This window comes from Bubalus kerabau, chromosome 6, assembly GCF_029407905.1.
Source record: "Bubalus kerabau isolate K-KA32 ecotype Philippines breed swamp buffalo chromosome 6, PCC_UOA_SB_1v2, whole genome shotgun sequence".
Classification (NCBI taxonomy): Eukaryota; Metazoa; Chordata; class Mammalia; order Artiodactyla; family Bovidae; genus Bubalus; species Bubalus kerabau.
The window spans coordinates 23,083,881-23,099,788 of NC_073629.1; the positions used below are offsets into that span (position 1 = coordinate 23,083,881).

Sequence of the window (15,908 nt, forward strand, 5' to 3'; positions counted from 1 at the left end):
CCACAACAAGGAAGATTCTACACGCCACAAGGAAGACAGAAGATTCCATGTGTGGCAACCGAGACCTGGTGCAGACAAATAAAGAAACTTCTTAAAAAATAAGGAAATATGTTAGCACATAGCATGGTGCCCTGGCACATAGTGGTTGTTGTTGATAATGATGATAAGAAGGAGGAAGATGATGATGAAACTTACATTTATTGACCTCTTCTTGTGATCCAGGTTCTAGGATAAGGTAGCAGACACTTTGCTAATTTAATAGAGGAGGTATTTGATAACTTAATATTCCTATAACCATCAGATGTTCCTCAGAGCTCCAGAGACGGGCTAAGGATGTGTGGATCTGGGATGGAGTATGACCTCACAAGTCTTCATTCCAAGGGCTAGGGAGAAGCTGTTCTTAATACTTCTACTTCCATGTCTACTCTTACTCATTCCCATTAGGTGGCCTGGGAATGAAGAAGTATAGACGGGTGGACCAGATAGCTGCTGTGTCCAGTGAAGAAGGGTTCTAGTCTGATTCCAGTGTTTATTTTTCAGCTCTGTGATCTTATGCGAGGTCTTACATTGTCATAGTTGGGAATATTTGTCCTGTTTTTCCAATTCCTCCTTGTATAGCAGGATGTTAAGTGTTCGAGGATGCTAGGAAGGCCCTGCTGCCCTACTGGCAGGCCTCCCATAGTCTGAGAGTCTCTCATGAAAGATTCATTTCTTTGGGTTAAAGCTTTGCCAAAGAGAGATGGCACATTAAGCCACTGACACTGTAGCGATTTAATTTCATGAAATTGTAAGATGTTAGAGCTAGGGAACCACCTAGAGTCTAAAGCCTCATTGTTCCTACCACTTAACCCATTCTTTCCTATTTCCATCCACAATGGGAGAGATATCCCTGCTCCTGTCTAAGCTAATCCTTCTCCCCATACTCTGAATCCCACCCACCTTCCTTCTCAAAGACCTCCTTTTATCCATTATACCTCCCTTTCCCATACCACCACCTCCCTGGCTCTGCTGGCTTCTTTCCATCAGTATTTAAATAAGCTCAAGTCTCCCTCATTTAAAAAAAAAATAAAATGAAATAAAAAGCCTCTTGGGTCTCATACTCCTCTTGAGCTACTGCCTTGCCTCATTTCCTTGCCTGCCTTGCCTTCTTTCCTTCTCAGCCAAACTTCTTATGAGAATTGCCTATAAACTCTAAGGGGCAGGCAAGAGAACTCCAGGTTTTTAGGATAGGCATATGTTTTGGGGGCCTGGTACAGCCTAGAGGAGGACGAGTAAGTGGCACAGAAAGAGGCTGAGGAAGTGGGAGGTTCCTATAGCCAAACTACCTATTCCATACTTTTACCTAAAATCAATACTAACCCTTCACACCAACTAATAATTTATATTGGTTTGGGTATTCTCTCTGAGTATGCCACCAAGGTACTGTGGGCGATACCGTCTAGGACCTACCACATCATTGCCTTTGACTTCTTCACAGTTTCATCTGGGGGGCAGGGTACACACACTCAATGAAGATATCAATACAGGCAGTGCATGATTACGGTAAATGAATGATACAGATTCATGGTCCTCAGAACATAGCATCAGCATCACTTTGGAATTTGTTAGCAGTGTAAATTCCCTGGCTCTACCTCAGCCCTACTGAATCAGAGACTGAGGGGTCCCAGAAACCTGTGTGTGTTTTAAAATGCCCTTGAGTAAGCAAGGCTAGATTATACTGTGCTGTGCTTAGTCATTCAATTGTGTCCAACTCTGCGACCCCATGGACTGTAGCTCCCTAGACTCCTCTATCCATGGGGATTCTCCAGGCAAGAATACTGGAGTGGGCTGCTATACCCTCCTCCAGAGGATCTTCCCAACCCAGGGACTGAAGCCAGGTCTCCCGCATTGCAGGTGGATTCTTTACTGTCTGAGCCACCAGGGAAGCCCACCCTTGAGTAAAACAATAGACAATTTCAGATCATTTCCAAACATAATTGTACTTCTCTGCTGGTTGAAGAGCAGGAAGGATCTGAAGTGAATTGGAAACTCGATTGTTATTAATAACAATACTCAAACTAGTGTGTGACACGGCACACAAGGACTGGGGTGAGATAGCTTGAATTTTGTCTGATAGTAAGTTGGACATGAGCTTAAGCCAAAGTTGGTTCTGTTACCAAAAGGTTACAGAAAGAAAAACATAAACAAACAAATAATAAATAAAATGCCCTCCAGGTGATCCTGATGCAGAGTCTACAGACCCAGGCATGTGGACAAGTGGGACCAGTGGGGCTGGAGGGTTCAGTCAGACTTAAGGGGTACTCGGCATTTAAATTTGATTCAATGAGACAGAGGGAAGGGTAGAGGGCGATCCGGGAAGGATGAACCTGGAGAGTGAATGTTTCAGGGTTGGAACACGTAAACAACAGAAAGGCTGGAGGGAGAGGGTATGGTGGATGAGGAAGGTGGGGACCTGGAGCCCTACACTGGAGGAAGGCGAGGTCCCTGCGGAGGAGAAGGGAGGAGCCAGTGAGCCTTAAACACAGCTATCCTGTGGGGAAATAGAAACCTCTTCAGGTTCTCGCTATAGCAAAGGCTCCACCTCCCACATCTCATTTCTTTCTCTCCTTTACCCTGGCTGGCATTATCTCGCAGCCTCTCATCTCCAGAAGCGAGGATCACCCCTCTCCTTTGATCTTCGCTGCTCTGATCGAGAATCGTGTCTTTTTCCCTGCCTCCCCCATCAGTACTTCCTCCTTCCTCCTCCTAATCCACCTCCTCGCTCCTGCTACAGATGAGAAATTATAAACCACTCCTTTGAAATAAATGTTCCTAGAGAGGCTACATGATATGAACAAGTTCCTATTGAAAGCGTCAGGGGAGATACACCTGCCTCTTAGATTCTGACAGTGTGTACCAGGAACTCATTCAGCGTGAATCAGAGGTCGGTTGTCGGAGCCGGCTTTTCACTGAGCCTCGCAGTTCAGTTCCACTGGGGACCCGCGTGGAAGGCTGATGCGCGCTGTGGTTGGAAGCAGCTCTCGGTTGAAAGTCCGTTTTCAAGCGCGGAGGAATGCTGGGTGGCCTTGTTTCCCAGAGGGACGTTCTCTCAAGATAGAGCCTCCAAAGGCACCTTTAGGCTCTGCTGTTCAGAGCACCTGGTTCCTTGAGAGGCAACTGGATGTTGCAGGATGTGCAGTAGTGGGTGATGAAAGCACAAGGAATTCCCTCTTAAAAGTTTTCATGATAGGGCCGAAGTTTTTTGTTTTGCTTTTTTTTTTTATTTGGACACACCTGCCCTCTGCAGTGAAAGTGCAGAGTCCTAACCACTGGACCACCAGGGAATTCCCAGAAGACTGACGTTTTAAGCTTGAGCTCTTCTGTTTGCTGGCCAGGAGAAAGGGAAAGTGTTAGTCGCGCAGTCTTACCTGCTCAGTCTTGTCCAACTCTTTGTGACCCCATGGACTGTAGCCCACCATCCCCCACCATCCATGGAATTCCACAGGCAAGAACACTGGAGTGGGTTGCCATTTCCTTCTCCAGGGGATCTTCCTGCTGCTGCTGCTAAGTTGCTTCAGTCGTGTCCGACTGTGCGACCCCATAGACGGCAGCCCACCAGGCTCCCCTGTCCCTGGTATTCTCCAGGCAAGAACACTGGAGTGGGTTGCCATTTCCTTCTCCAATGCATGAAAGTGAAAAGGGAAAGTGAAGTCGCTCAGTCATGTCCAACCCTCAGCGACCCCATGGACTGCAGCCTTCCAGGCTGCTCTGTCCATGGGATTTCCCAGGCAAGAGTACTGGAATGGGGTGCCATCGCTTTCTCCAGGGGATCTTCCTGACCCAGGATCAAACCCAGGTGTCCTGCACTGCAGGCAGATTCTTTACCATCCGAATCACCAGGTGATTTGGTCTGATTTATCTTCTCTTGGTGCCTTATTTGTAAAATAGGGATAATGAACACCACCTGACAGAGCCTCTGTGCAGATCAAATGAGAGGTAAGTGTACATCATAAACGACCCCGTCAGGTCCGACTTCTGAGACGGCCTTTGAATCAGTTCCCGTGTTCCTCCACCCTCTCCACACTCCATTAGATCCTGTCCAATGTTGTGAACTGGCTTTCCCCAAATATGATTTTTATTATGTGGCAGGATAACCACTCCATCTCATCTCCCAACATTTCTTTTCATCCTTTACCTTTTTGTCACTAAAGTCGTATGGGGAACAAGAAAAACAGAGACAAGCTGGAGCTCCTCCAACCTTTCACCACTTCCAAACTGGGAGACACATCGCAGCCTTGACAAGGGGCTCCACCCCTCATGGAGTGGGCCTGCACACCTCAGGAACAGGGACATCTCAGGGGCCCCAGCACGGAGAGTGACAACAGCTCCCGTCCCCTGGGCTTGCGAAACCTCACGGAGCCTGGTCTCCGCTCCGAGCGTGGCGGGGCTGGCCCACCCTGGCTGAGGTGCTGTTTTCACCACAGGGTGGAATGGCGGCTGGAAATCAAGTTCTGTTTTGGTTCTTGAATATTTTAGTTTGATGCTTGACATTTAAAAAGCTGTTGCTGACCTTGTTGTTTCCCTAATCAAAGGGCCTCAGTGACTTCTTACTCTCTCCACACTCAAGTCCATATGTCGACCTGTCACCTAGGCTCTCTACTGTCTAATCAGCCCTGTACTCATCCTAGTCAGTCTGTCAGGTTCCCCAGTCTCTTCTTCCAGCCCAGATCTGGTCCTGAGCTCTGGCTGGGTCTAACCCACCACCCAGTAGGGAGGGTCCTCAGTGCATTATCTCACAAACACACCTTTACTTCCTGTGGTTCCTCTCACTGCTGACTGCCCCACAAGAAGGAAATGCAGCTATGGGAGCAGAGCTCTGGAGTCTTGCTGGTCCTCCCTCCCCTTTAATCTACATATCAGATCAATCACAGCACCCAGTAGGGCCTATTTCCTAAATGGTTTTGAACCCTGTCTCTTTCTCTCCGTTCTCAGTCCCACCACTTCAGTTCTGGCCTCATTATCTTTTATTCTGACCATGACTCTGCCGCTTTCCCTCCCTCACCACTCACTTCCCTCCCCTCCCCAGCCTTCCCACTCTGCAATCAAAGAGGTAACAGAATGTAGGGGTGAAGAGTCTGGTCTTGAAAACCAAAAATCCTCTTCCTGCTCCTCCTGCTGGAGTGACCTTGGGCAAGTTTGTACCTCCCTCTGGAACTGATAAAGGTCATTGTGAGGTTAAGGTTTACAAACTGCAGTTGGCCCTAAATAATGTGAGACACTGTTATGCTTATCTTTCCAAAATGCAAATGTGGTATGTCATCTCCCCTGAAATCTTTTCTGATTGCCTCATCCTCTGAATAAAGTCCAGATTCCATAGAATGTCCTCTAAATGCCTTTGAGATCTGATCTCTAGACCGTCTAACTACCTTATTTCCCATCAATCATCATCTGCCCTCTACACTGGCCTCCTGTGTCCTTCCTAAAGAGCCTTGGCATGCTGTCCCTTGCAACTGCAGAGCCTTGGCTCCCTTGTAACCCACTGAGCCCCTCCTCATTCCCTGGGAGGATGACACTCTCTGCATGCTACTTTACACAGGCCTTTGTTGTTATACTCATCACACTCTAATACACATTTTTCTTTATGTGTCTACCTCCCCCATTAGACTACAAACTGCTTGAGGGAAGGAATGATGTCCTACTCATCTTTCAGGCCTATAATAGATATTTCCAAAAAATTTCATTCGATGCATTAATTAATCAATAAATAAAAACTATGTTCATCCCTGCCTCTGGGAGTTACTCCCCCAGTGACTTCCTACTTGGCATGTCACCCCGTACCCTCATTTGTCTGCTGCTGCTGCTAAGTCACTTCAGCCGTGTCCGACTCTGTGCGACCCCACAGATGGCAGCCCTCCAGGCTCCCCCGTCCCTGGGATTCTCTAGGTAAGAGTACTGGAGTGGGGTGCCATTGCCTTCTCCGCTCATTTGTTTAGATGATACCAAACCTTCACATCAAATCAAGACCCACCATCTTCATAATGAGACTACTCAAATGGACCCCTTGTGTATGTGTATGTGTGCTCAGTCGTGTCTGACTCTCTGCAGCCCTATGGACTATAGCCAGCCAGGCTCCTCTGCCCATGGAATGATGGCAAGAATACTGGAGGCAAGTACTCCAGGCAAGAATACTGGAGTGGGTTGCCATTTCCTTCTCCAATCAGCACCAGTTCCTTATTAAAGTATAGGAGGGCAGCATTTAGCTCTCCTGAGCTCCTTCTCCTTCATGGCCTTCAATACAGAGGGTGTTCAGTGTCTATTAAATGAGTGAGTAAAAGAATGTATGGAAGAAAGAACAAATGAATTAAGTCTCCCTGTCTTAACTTTCTGTAGCAGTTACCTGTTTTGACACACTTGAGGATATATTCATATATGATCTTGGTTTTTTGTCTCATGTGTTCTCACTGCAAGAGATTGAAAGCCCAAGACTCATATTGCTTTTCTATTTCCCGTAACCCTGATCACAATGCTGGAAAAAATGGTGCAGATTTTGTAAATACTTCTTGAGGAATTGACTCAGCCTCTTTGACAAGTAACGGAAGTAACAGACTGTACAGAAGGAGAAATTGGTCTGGTGTATTACAACACGTTCTACCCAGCGTTGCGCTTCTTCACGTCACTGTTTTTCTCCTGTTCCACTCTTGTTTAAGTTTGTTTCTCTAGCCTGTGGCTAAATGTTACAACCCGCTCAGTTCTCACTACTCTCACCCTATTCAATGCCAATAGCAGTTTTCCTGGGGATCCTTCCTCAGTTAATGCCTGCCATTGCCTGTTCCTACTCAAAGTCAACCCTGAAGATGAACCTGTAGCCTTATTGTTAGCCTGCAGGCCTGGTGAGATCAGAATGATTTTCTTATAACAAAAACAGCAGCAACAACAATAAGAATAGCTACCACTTAGTGAGAGCTTGTGATATGGCAGGTGATGAGCTAACTGCTTAAAATATTTTTATATTTAAAAATATTTAGTAATAATATCTGATTATATTTTATCATAAGTTTGCATAGTTTAGAAGTATATGGAATAAAACATCAAATGCTAAACAAAAGGTCTTACTGAATAGCATGAGGAATTGTATTCAATATCTTGTAATAAACTATAATGGAAAAAAATCTGAAAAAGGATATATTAATATATATAATATGTATATATGTAATACATATATATTTATATGTATTACAGAATCACTTTGCTGTACACCAGAAACTAAAACAACATTGTAAGTCAACTTTACTTCAATTAAAAAAATTTTTTTAATTAAAAACTCAAATGCTGAGCATTTTTTCCTGGATTTTATTAATTAATTCTCTGAATAATAATGATAGCTAACTAATAAATAGGCTTCAGATATATTAACTTCAGATATATTAACTTATTTTAAATTGCATCATAATCTGTTGAGGTAGACTTCTTGTTCTTATCACCACTTCACAGATGAGGAAATTGGGGACAGAGAGGCATAAAGAGATTTACTAGCTTGCTGAAGTTACAGTGGTGGAAGTAGCTGAGTTTGAATTCAGATCGAGGAAGTCTGGTTCTACTGTCTATATTCTTCATTACTATGTTTTACTGCCTATGTGTGCATGCTAAGTCGCTTCAGATGTTTCCGACTCTTTTGTGACCCTATGGACTAAAGCCTGCCAAGCTCCTCCATCCATGGGATTCTCCAGGCAAAAATACTGGAGTGGATTGCCATGCCCTCCTCCAGCGGATCTTCCCAACCCCTGGATGGAATCTGTGTCTCCTTTATTGGTAGGTGGGTTCTTTACAACTAATGCCACCTGAGAAGCCCATTTTATTGCCTATGGAGTAGTGCTAATATTACTCTCACTTATAGGTTTATTTATTCATTCAGCAAATATGTATTTCCAGGTGTCTGAGGAGCCTCTAGGGATATTATAGTGAATAAGGCCAAGTCCCTGTCTTCATGGGGCTTCCAATCTATATGAGGAAACTGAGGCTGGGAAGTAATTGAGTACTGCTGTTCAGGCTGAATACAATAGTGCTGGGACTTTTGGGTCTGACTCTAAGGCCAATGATCCTAACCTTAGGCCATATTGCTTTTCTGAACAAATTCTGTATCAAAGACCCTGGAGGACCTGCTAAGCCTTACTGGAGGTGGCAAGGGATGGTGACACTGAGCAGTACCTGCAGCTATCACAAAGGTAGAATTCACCTCTGATGGAGGCACGCAGAGCCAGAGAGATTGCTGAGAAGCCCAGCCCCGCTGCTGACTTTGGGCATTGCTTTACTCCCTGGTGGCCCAGAGGTAAAGAATCTGCCTGCCGGTGCAGGAGATGTAATAGATCTGGGTTCAGTCCCTGGGTCAGGAAGATCCCCTGGAGAAGGAGATGGCAACCCACTCCAGTTTTCTTGCTTGCAGAATTCCATGGACAGAGAAGCATGACAGGCTACAGTCCATGGGGTTGCAAAAGAGTGGGACATGATTTAGCACCTGAACAACAAACGACTCATCGCTAAACATGTTTCTGGTCCTGTTTCTTCTTTTAACATGACCAGAAACAGTATTTAATAATCCTCCTCTCTTCAGTCTCCCTGATGACAATCTTCCCTGGATCCCCCTGCCACCTCCCCCACCAAATTTCAAGAACTTCACGGCCCTTACAAGGGAGAAGTTCCATCTGAACTCAGTCTCTCATACGCTGTCCCATTCCTCCAGTCTGAGTCAGTCTGTCTGAGTCATTGGGACAGTTGGTGTCCTTGTACGTCTTTCCTTTTCACTCAGCATTCAGCCTAGGTCTGTTTCTCAAACTCACATCCCTATGACATCCTCCCCCAGTTCTTATTATCATGCTTCACTTGTGAGGCACAAAATACAACATGGTGTACATTCCAGAAGAATCAGGTCTATTGCTGAGAGCAGAGGAAGTCAGTCTTCTGGCCCTTCCCTGAGCACACTTTCTGGTGAGGAAGATATATGGCTGAGTAGTGTGGGGAGCCTGGCTGTGTAACGCGAGCAAGTGCTGATCTGAGAATGGGCTGGGGATCCCGGGAAGATCCCAGCCTTGCTTCCTGAGCGCTGAGATCTGGGGACTTGGAGAGTGAGGGAACTATGGACAGGAGTGCCACTAAGGGTGCTGCAGGCAGGCTGAGGTTGGGCCTCACTCCTTTCTGCAACCCTGGCAACACAAGAACCTTTCAGCTTTCACAGCCATCTGGGTAGAGGGGAGGGCACAGTGCCTGACTGCTTTGCCCTAAGGGAAATGTCCTGTGCCCCACAGATGTGGGATTCCCCATCCCTCAGGCCTCCAGGACCTCTCTGAAGACCTCTTATCACTCTTAAATCCCCATAGGACAAACCCAAGAGGGAGATGGTCAGAGGCATGAGGGGGTGGTGGAGAGAATTTACACTCCCTCCCTGTGTCATACTGTGTGACTTACTCCTGTGTCTCGAACAGCTGTTTTTCAGGGATGTACAGAAAAAACAACAAGTTTACTCTTAGTCCAGATTCCTTACAAGACAAGGGCTTGTGTGCAGGTGATTAATTGTGGGAAGTGATGCTAAGGAATAATATAGCAGCAGGGGGACAGATAGAGGGAGGGTGCCTGTGAAGACTAAATCAGGGAAGAAAGAGAAGCCAATCCATGATGACTTTTGTTATCTGATTATCATTGTGGGCAACCAGAACTCAGTCCTACCTAGGACCCTCTGAAGAGCCCTTGTACAATGCCTCAGCCTTGAGAGCCCGAAGGATGGAAGAGAGAAGTATTAGTCTGCCAGCTTCTGCTCCCCATTGATCAAGTGTGGTTCCTTGGGTGTTAACATCCACACACTTCCAGGTTTGCATGTGTAACAGAATGGCTGAACAAGTCTGCAGGCAGGGCGGGCAGAGAAGCCAGAAAGATAAAGCCATTGCTGCTCAGGGCACCTGAAGTTACAACATTGTCAGATTTTGCTGGCTTACAGCTCCTTGCTGCCTCCATGGTTGAAATGGAGGGCCCAGAAATGGAGGTGGGCCCAGAAATGGAGGTGGTACACTGAATTCAGAGGAGGAATGCTGTTTCCACAACCTGTCTTCTGATTCAGATCCCCCAGATCCTTCCAAGTTCAGTTCAGTCCTCTCCCATGAGGTTTTTCCAAAGGAATCTGGTTATAGTCAACTTTTCTCAACTCCTGGAGCACAGTCACTTAATTAGCCTTTATTTTTTGCTTGATTTATGTTATGTATTATAATGGTCTCACTCTTTGGATGATGACTTGAAGGCAGAGACTTAATTCACCTCACTCCTAGGGCCTTCAGAGTTGTAGATGTAAAACAGGCCTGTCAATCAGTGTTCGTGTAATTGAATGGTATAAACATTATTAGGAATAAGAGCTCTGCAGTTTTCAAGCATCTGTTTGAAAGCATTTGCTTTTTGTTGGCATCATAGACTAAGCTATAGAGATGGAAGAGGTGAATGTGGGTGAAGGTTTTGTTTAGGGCTCTAGATTATAAATTTAGCCACTGGAACCATTATGCTTTCCTACAAAGTCTGTAAGTTATCTCTAGCAGAAAATGTGACCTTCTCTTGAAAACATGCCATGTGCTGGACTGAATGACCCAGCTGGTCATTTCTTCCTGTGCCCTTGCTGTCACGTCAGCCTGCCTCACCCTCTCCTTTGTAAAGCCTTCTGGGGCTAGATCCACTCAAGCCACTGAATATTGACCCAGAAACTTCTAAGGATAACTCCAGGATTCTGTCCTTTCTCCTGGGAAAAAAAATAAAAATAATCAGATTTTCTTTCCCATGTTCTTTAGAGTTAGAATTAGTGAAGGATTTGCTCTGCTCTATTCGTATTCTTTTGCCTATTCCTTGCTGTTGACCATGGCACACATGGCAAAATGGGTGATTAAGGGAGTGGTCTGTATCACTGGAACTAAGATTGCTATTGTCTTGACGAAAATGTAACTACTGATTTTGAGAATTGAACCAATGACCTTGACCTCATTGGCACAGTGCTTTAACTGACACAGGCTAGCCCATGATGCACTATCTATACTAAAGGAGGGAAGCCCTGGACACGAATAACAGAAGCCATAGGTAATTCAACAAACAGCTCCTGAGGCTGTATGGCGTGCCAGGTCTGTGTTACACAGGAAGCTGTATACATATTTGGTATTAGAAATCCTGGGTTTGAATGGCAGCTCTGCCACTTAATATCTATGTGCCCTTAGGTGAGTCATTTGACCTCCAAATATCTACCCATTAGTTTCCTCATGGGTAGAATGGAAACACTAATTTTTTGCTTACTGGGATTTTTGCAAGAATCAGATGAGATATATGTGAAAGTACTTTTAAACAGTTGAGTCTGAAGTATTATTTGTATTTATGTAAAGATGAATAACACCCAGTCTCTACCTTTAGGGCTCTTAAATTTTTGGCTGAGTCTGGTGGGGCTAAATTTCTCCCCGAGAGAAAAATGTCCTTGAGGAACAAAGTCAGGCCCCAGACCATTTGAGCAGAAGCAAACTTTCTTGTGGGAATAATTCTTCCCTCCACAGGGGTCTCTCTAGCTTCCTAGCCATGTTAGGTTATCTGAATGGCCGGCAACTAACCACTAGGTGAGGGCCCCCACGCCCGGATAATGCATTTGTAAATTATGCAGAACTGACAGATACATTTGGGTAGATCCCCAAATAAGACAGGGCTTCCAAGTTGGCACTGGTGGTAAAGAACCTGCCTGCCAACGCAGGAGATGTAAGAGACCTGGGTTTGATCCCCTGGAGAAGGAAATGGCAACCCACTCCAGTATTCTTGCCTGGAGAATCCGATTGACAGAGGAGCCTGGTGGTCCATAGGATCAAAAAGAGTCAGACGTGACTGAAGCAACTTAGCACGCACACCACTTAGGAAATGTATAGATATTCCAGAGCAAGTCGTTTTAGGCAATGGCTTAAAAATCACATTTGCTGGTATGAGAGAAACCTTCTCCCCACAAATCCTACTTGATTTGAGAAGATGTGTACGTTCTTCCTAGGGACCAGTCAGGCCTTTCACAACTAATTAAGTTGTAGACATACGCCTTCATGAACATGTTTGGCTAATATGAAACAAAACATACTAAGTGAGAAACTAGTTACCCAAGTTTGGGAACCCTGTAAAGTAATTAGAGTTCAGAAAAAGTTGACCCAAAATACCGGAGACCTTTAAAACAAATCAAGATTGGGGAGGTTAGGGGATTTAATTCATTAGAAAAATCACCAAGCCAGGAATAAATGAAAAATTGAAGATGAATGAAAAAAGTTATGTCATCTACTCCTTTGACATTTATTGAGTGTGACGGTGGCAGGAAAGGTCTAGCTGCTAGGGTAGGTGGTAGATCCTCATTACCTGGAGGGCATACCTATCTCAGCCCCTGAGGACTCTCAGCTGAAACCTTTACTGGAGCTTGTAGGCGGATATCACTCCCCACAGTGATACCTGGGAAGTTGTGTCCCCCTCATCCCCACCCATACACACATACTCAGGGGCCAGCCTGCAGAAAAGGAGATGACTGATATTTGCAGGGGAGTGGTGGTGGTGAAAATTCAACCCCTAACCTCAAGGTGGGACAACTCTGTGTTGTCATTCGAGAACTAGAGCTCCTCCCCCACCATCAGACTTAGGCTGAGCCCACAGCTGATCTCACCTTACCCTATTCTGTTTCCCTCATTCCACAGGTCTCACCTGAAAGTACGCTCTCAAGAAATCACATGATGAGAACTTTCATCTCAGGCTGTGCATCTAAGGAACCCAACTTACAGCAAAGAGCAACACCACAGCAGTCTCCGCTGTCCAGAAGCCCGTTTATGGTCAAGGGTACTGACACATAAAAAGGTACTTCCAGTGTAGAGTCATGGTGATATTTTCAGAAAATACACAGTGCTCTGGGGACACGGGTGCTCATAGAGAGCTTCTAAGAGTTGAAAACTTCTAAGCCGAGAATCGGAGTGTGACTCAGAGTTGGCCGGGTAAGGAGGTGGGGAGAAAAGTTTGCTAGGCAGAAGAAAAAGGCACAGAGGTAAGAAAAATGGGAGACACTGCAAGATACATCCTCAAGACTGCAAAGGGTTCAGTAGGACTGAAGCCGCAGGTGACAATGGCAAGGAAAAGAGATCAGAGAGGTGAAGATGGTTATGAAGGGCCTAGTGACCTATTAGCAAGCTTGTACTGTGTCCAGGCAAAGGAAAAACAATGAGGGGTTTTAAGCAGAGGACACATGATAAGGCTTCTCTTTTAAAAAGAATTCCTGGGTAGTAGAATGGTGAACAGACTTACAAGGGCAAGGCTAATGGTAGGAAACAACAGCAGTCAATATTTCAGTTTTAATGCAACAGTTATGGGCTAGAGCATCAGCATTAGAGAGATAGGGATTTAAGTTCCAACAACAAACCCACCCAGGTTGGGCAAGTTATTTATTCTCTCTGAGCTTCAATTGCCTTGACTGTAAAATGGGACTATTAACAGCGCGAAAACTCTCAGAGTAGGCATAAACATTGGAAGATCTAATGTATGAAGAGGATTTTATGACTTTTTTTTATAACACTTTGGTACCATGGAAATACCATCAAAACTATCAATTATTATCCATGTGGTCTGAACTAGGGCAGTAGCAGTGAGAATGGAGAGAAGCAGATGGAGTTAAGAATTGGGGGAGGAGGAACTAAAGGGACATGTAACTGGTTGGATGTGGAAATGAAGAGAGGTGTTGAAGATTTCTGGTTTGGGCAGCAAATAGACTGCAGCACCCCTCATAGTGATGGGACTTTTCAGGAGGAGGTGAGGATTCTGAACGGAAGTTATGGCCAGTTCTGAGCACGGTGCTTTTGAAGAGCCTAGGAAATACGCACAGTGGAAATGTCTGGCAAGTAGTTGAATCTGTGACATGGAGTTCAGGAGAGAACTCTGAACAGGAGACGCAGTGGGTGGAGTGTGTGCTGAGGACAGAGGAGAGGGTCAGGCTCCGTGCTGGACCGGGGAACAAAGGTGAGAGGACATGCCTTGCAGCTCTCGGAACTCACAGTCTGGTGGGGGAAGCAGATAATTAAACATTATTACAACACAATGGATATGTTTTCGAACTGAAGCTATGGGGGGCGGATCCCAGGGGTTGAAGGAACTGAGGATGGGCTGAAGATTCCAAAGGTCAGAACTAAAATTGGAGGCTGTCAAGGGAGTGGGGTGTGGGTGGGGCAAGGAAGGAAAGGGTGGAACAGCTTAGAAAGTATTTTTTTTAAATATGCTAACTCTGGGACAAAATAATGGACTGTAACATCTTCCTAGTATCAGGAAGAGCTTTAGTGCTCTTAAATTCTGTGCCTCTTGGGCTGTGCTACAGTGGAATCCTCAGAGTTCTGAGTGGCCCCTGTGAGTGGAGGCCACCACAGAGTGGGGAACTGAAACCAAACAGACACCCACTATTCATCAGAGTGTCTGTCGTTGTTTTGGAAATTGGGATTTGGGGACTGTGTGCAAGCTTTTTCTGGAAAAGAGCTGTTGTACTAAACAAACATAAAAGCATAAAGCTATTGACTTAGGTCAATGTACAGATTAAGAATCTGACCATAGAGGTTAAGCAATTTGTTTAAGATTATATAGCTAATTGGGCTTCCCAGGCGGTACTAGTGGTAAAGAGCCTATTTGGCTATGCAGGAGATGTAAGAGGCATTGGGTTCCATCCTGGGTTGGAAGATCCCCTAGAGGAGGGCATGGCAACCTACTCCAGTATTTTTGCCTTGGAGAATCTCATGGACAGAGGAGCCTGGCAGACTAGAGTCCATAGGGTCACACAGACTCAGACACAACTGAAGCAGCTTAGCACCCATGCACTCACATAGGTGTACAGCTAATTAGGGGTCAAGATGGGCCTAGAATCTAGATTTTTGATTCTCAAGCTAGTGTTGTTTCTTGCTCTATCTGAGACCTTGTAACTCCAATACTTTAGCCACCTGATGCGAAGAGCTGACTCATTTGAAAAGACCCTGATGCTGGGAAAGATTGAGGGTGGTAGGAGAAGGGGACGATAGAGGATGAGTGGTTGGATGGCATCACCGACTCAATGGACATGGGTTTGAGTGGACTCTGGGAGTTGGTGATGGACAGGGAGGCCTGGCACGCTGCCGTTCATGGGGTTGCAAAGAGTCGGACATGACTGAGCAACTAAACTGAACTGAACTTCTAATGTGCCCCGTCCACATTCAACTGTATTTTCAAGTTTTTCTGAACTGTAGTAAAAGAGATATATACTTTAAAATATCGCAGGTATAAGGCATGAGAGGGATAATTTTATGGAATAGCAATCAAGATCATTGATGGCACATGGTCTTTCACAAGAGGAATCACTGATTCCTATCAGGACAGTAGCAGAAACTTAACCGAGGAGCAAGCCCGTCAGTCTTGCTAGGGACCCAAGCATTACTTCCTGTTAAGGGATCCCGTTTCATTAGAAATGATCTAAGTTCGAACAAACACCACAACCTGATGGTGTAAGAAAGGTCTACTGTGACTTCTGTGAAAAGATTATTCTCAAGAAAAGGTAAAATCATGACTCTCAACAGATTTAGAATGAACACTCATTAGAGGTTTTAATTCAGTCAGTGAGGGAATTAGGTAGATGCCACAACTGATTCAAAAGAGAATTCAAAAGAAAACAGACCCATTTCCAGATTAGGAATGTTGATATGAATGTGCAAAAAGCTGAAAAACTGGCTTCGTTCTTAAGGGACATGAGAGTCCATTGAATCTCTACCGGAAGGGATGGAAATTTGCATGTCTATAGACAAGAAGTGTTATTGCAATGTTATCAGTTATCTCTAATGTACAGAGTTGTATAATGTACAGCTCCCATTGAATCAAAATCAGATAACGCAAAATGGTATGCTATAGAAAAC

General features: G+C 45.1%; 1 long non-coding RNA gene across 5 annotated transcripts in view; it reads left to right on the top strand.

Annotated features, from left to right (window-relative positions):
* Positions 1–12,486: 12,486 nt before the first annotated feature.
* LOC129654838 (uncharacterized) overlaps positions 12,487–15,908 on the top strand; it is a 37,372-nt gene continuing 33,950 nt past the window's right edge. For 2 of the 5 annotated variants that reach the window (XR_008715608.1, XR_008715604.1), the window contains exons 1-2: positions 12,570–12,584; positions 12,699–12,855. This is a non-coding gene — a long non-coding RNA (uncharacterized LOC129654838). Of the gene's footprint in view, positions 12,585–12,698; positions 12,856–15,908 lie in introns of all 5 variants that reach the window. The other 3 variants (XR_008715607.1, XR_008715606.1, XR_008715605.1) reach the window with 3 other exon arrangements.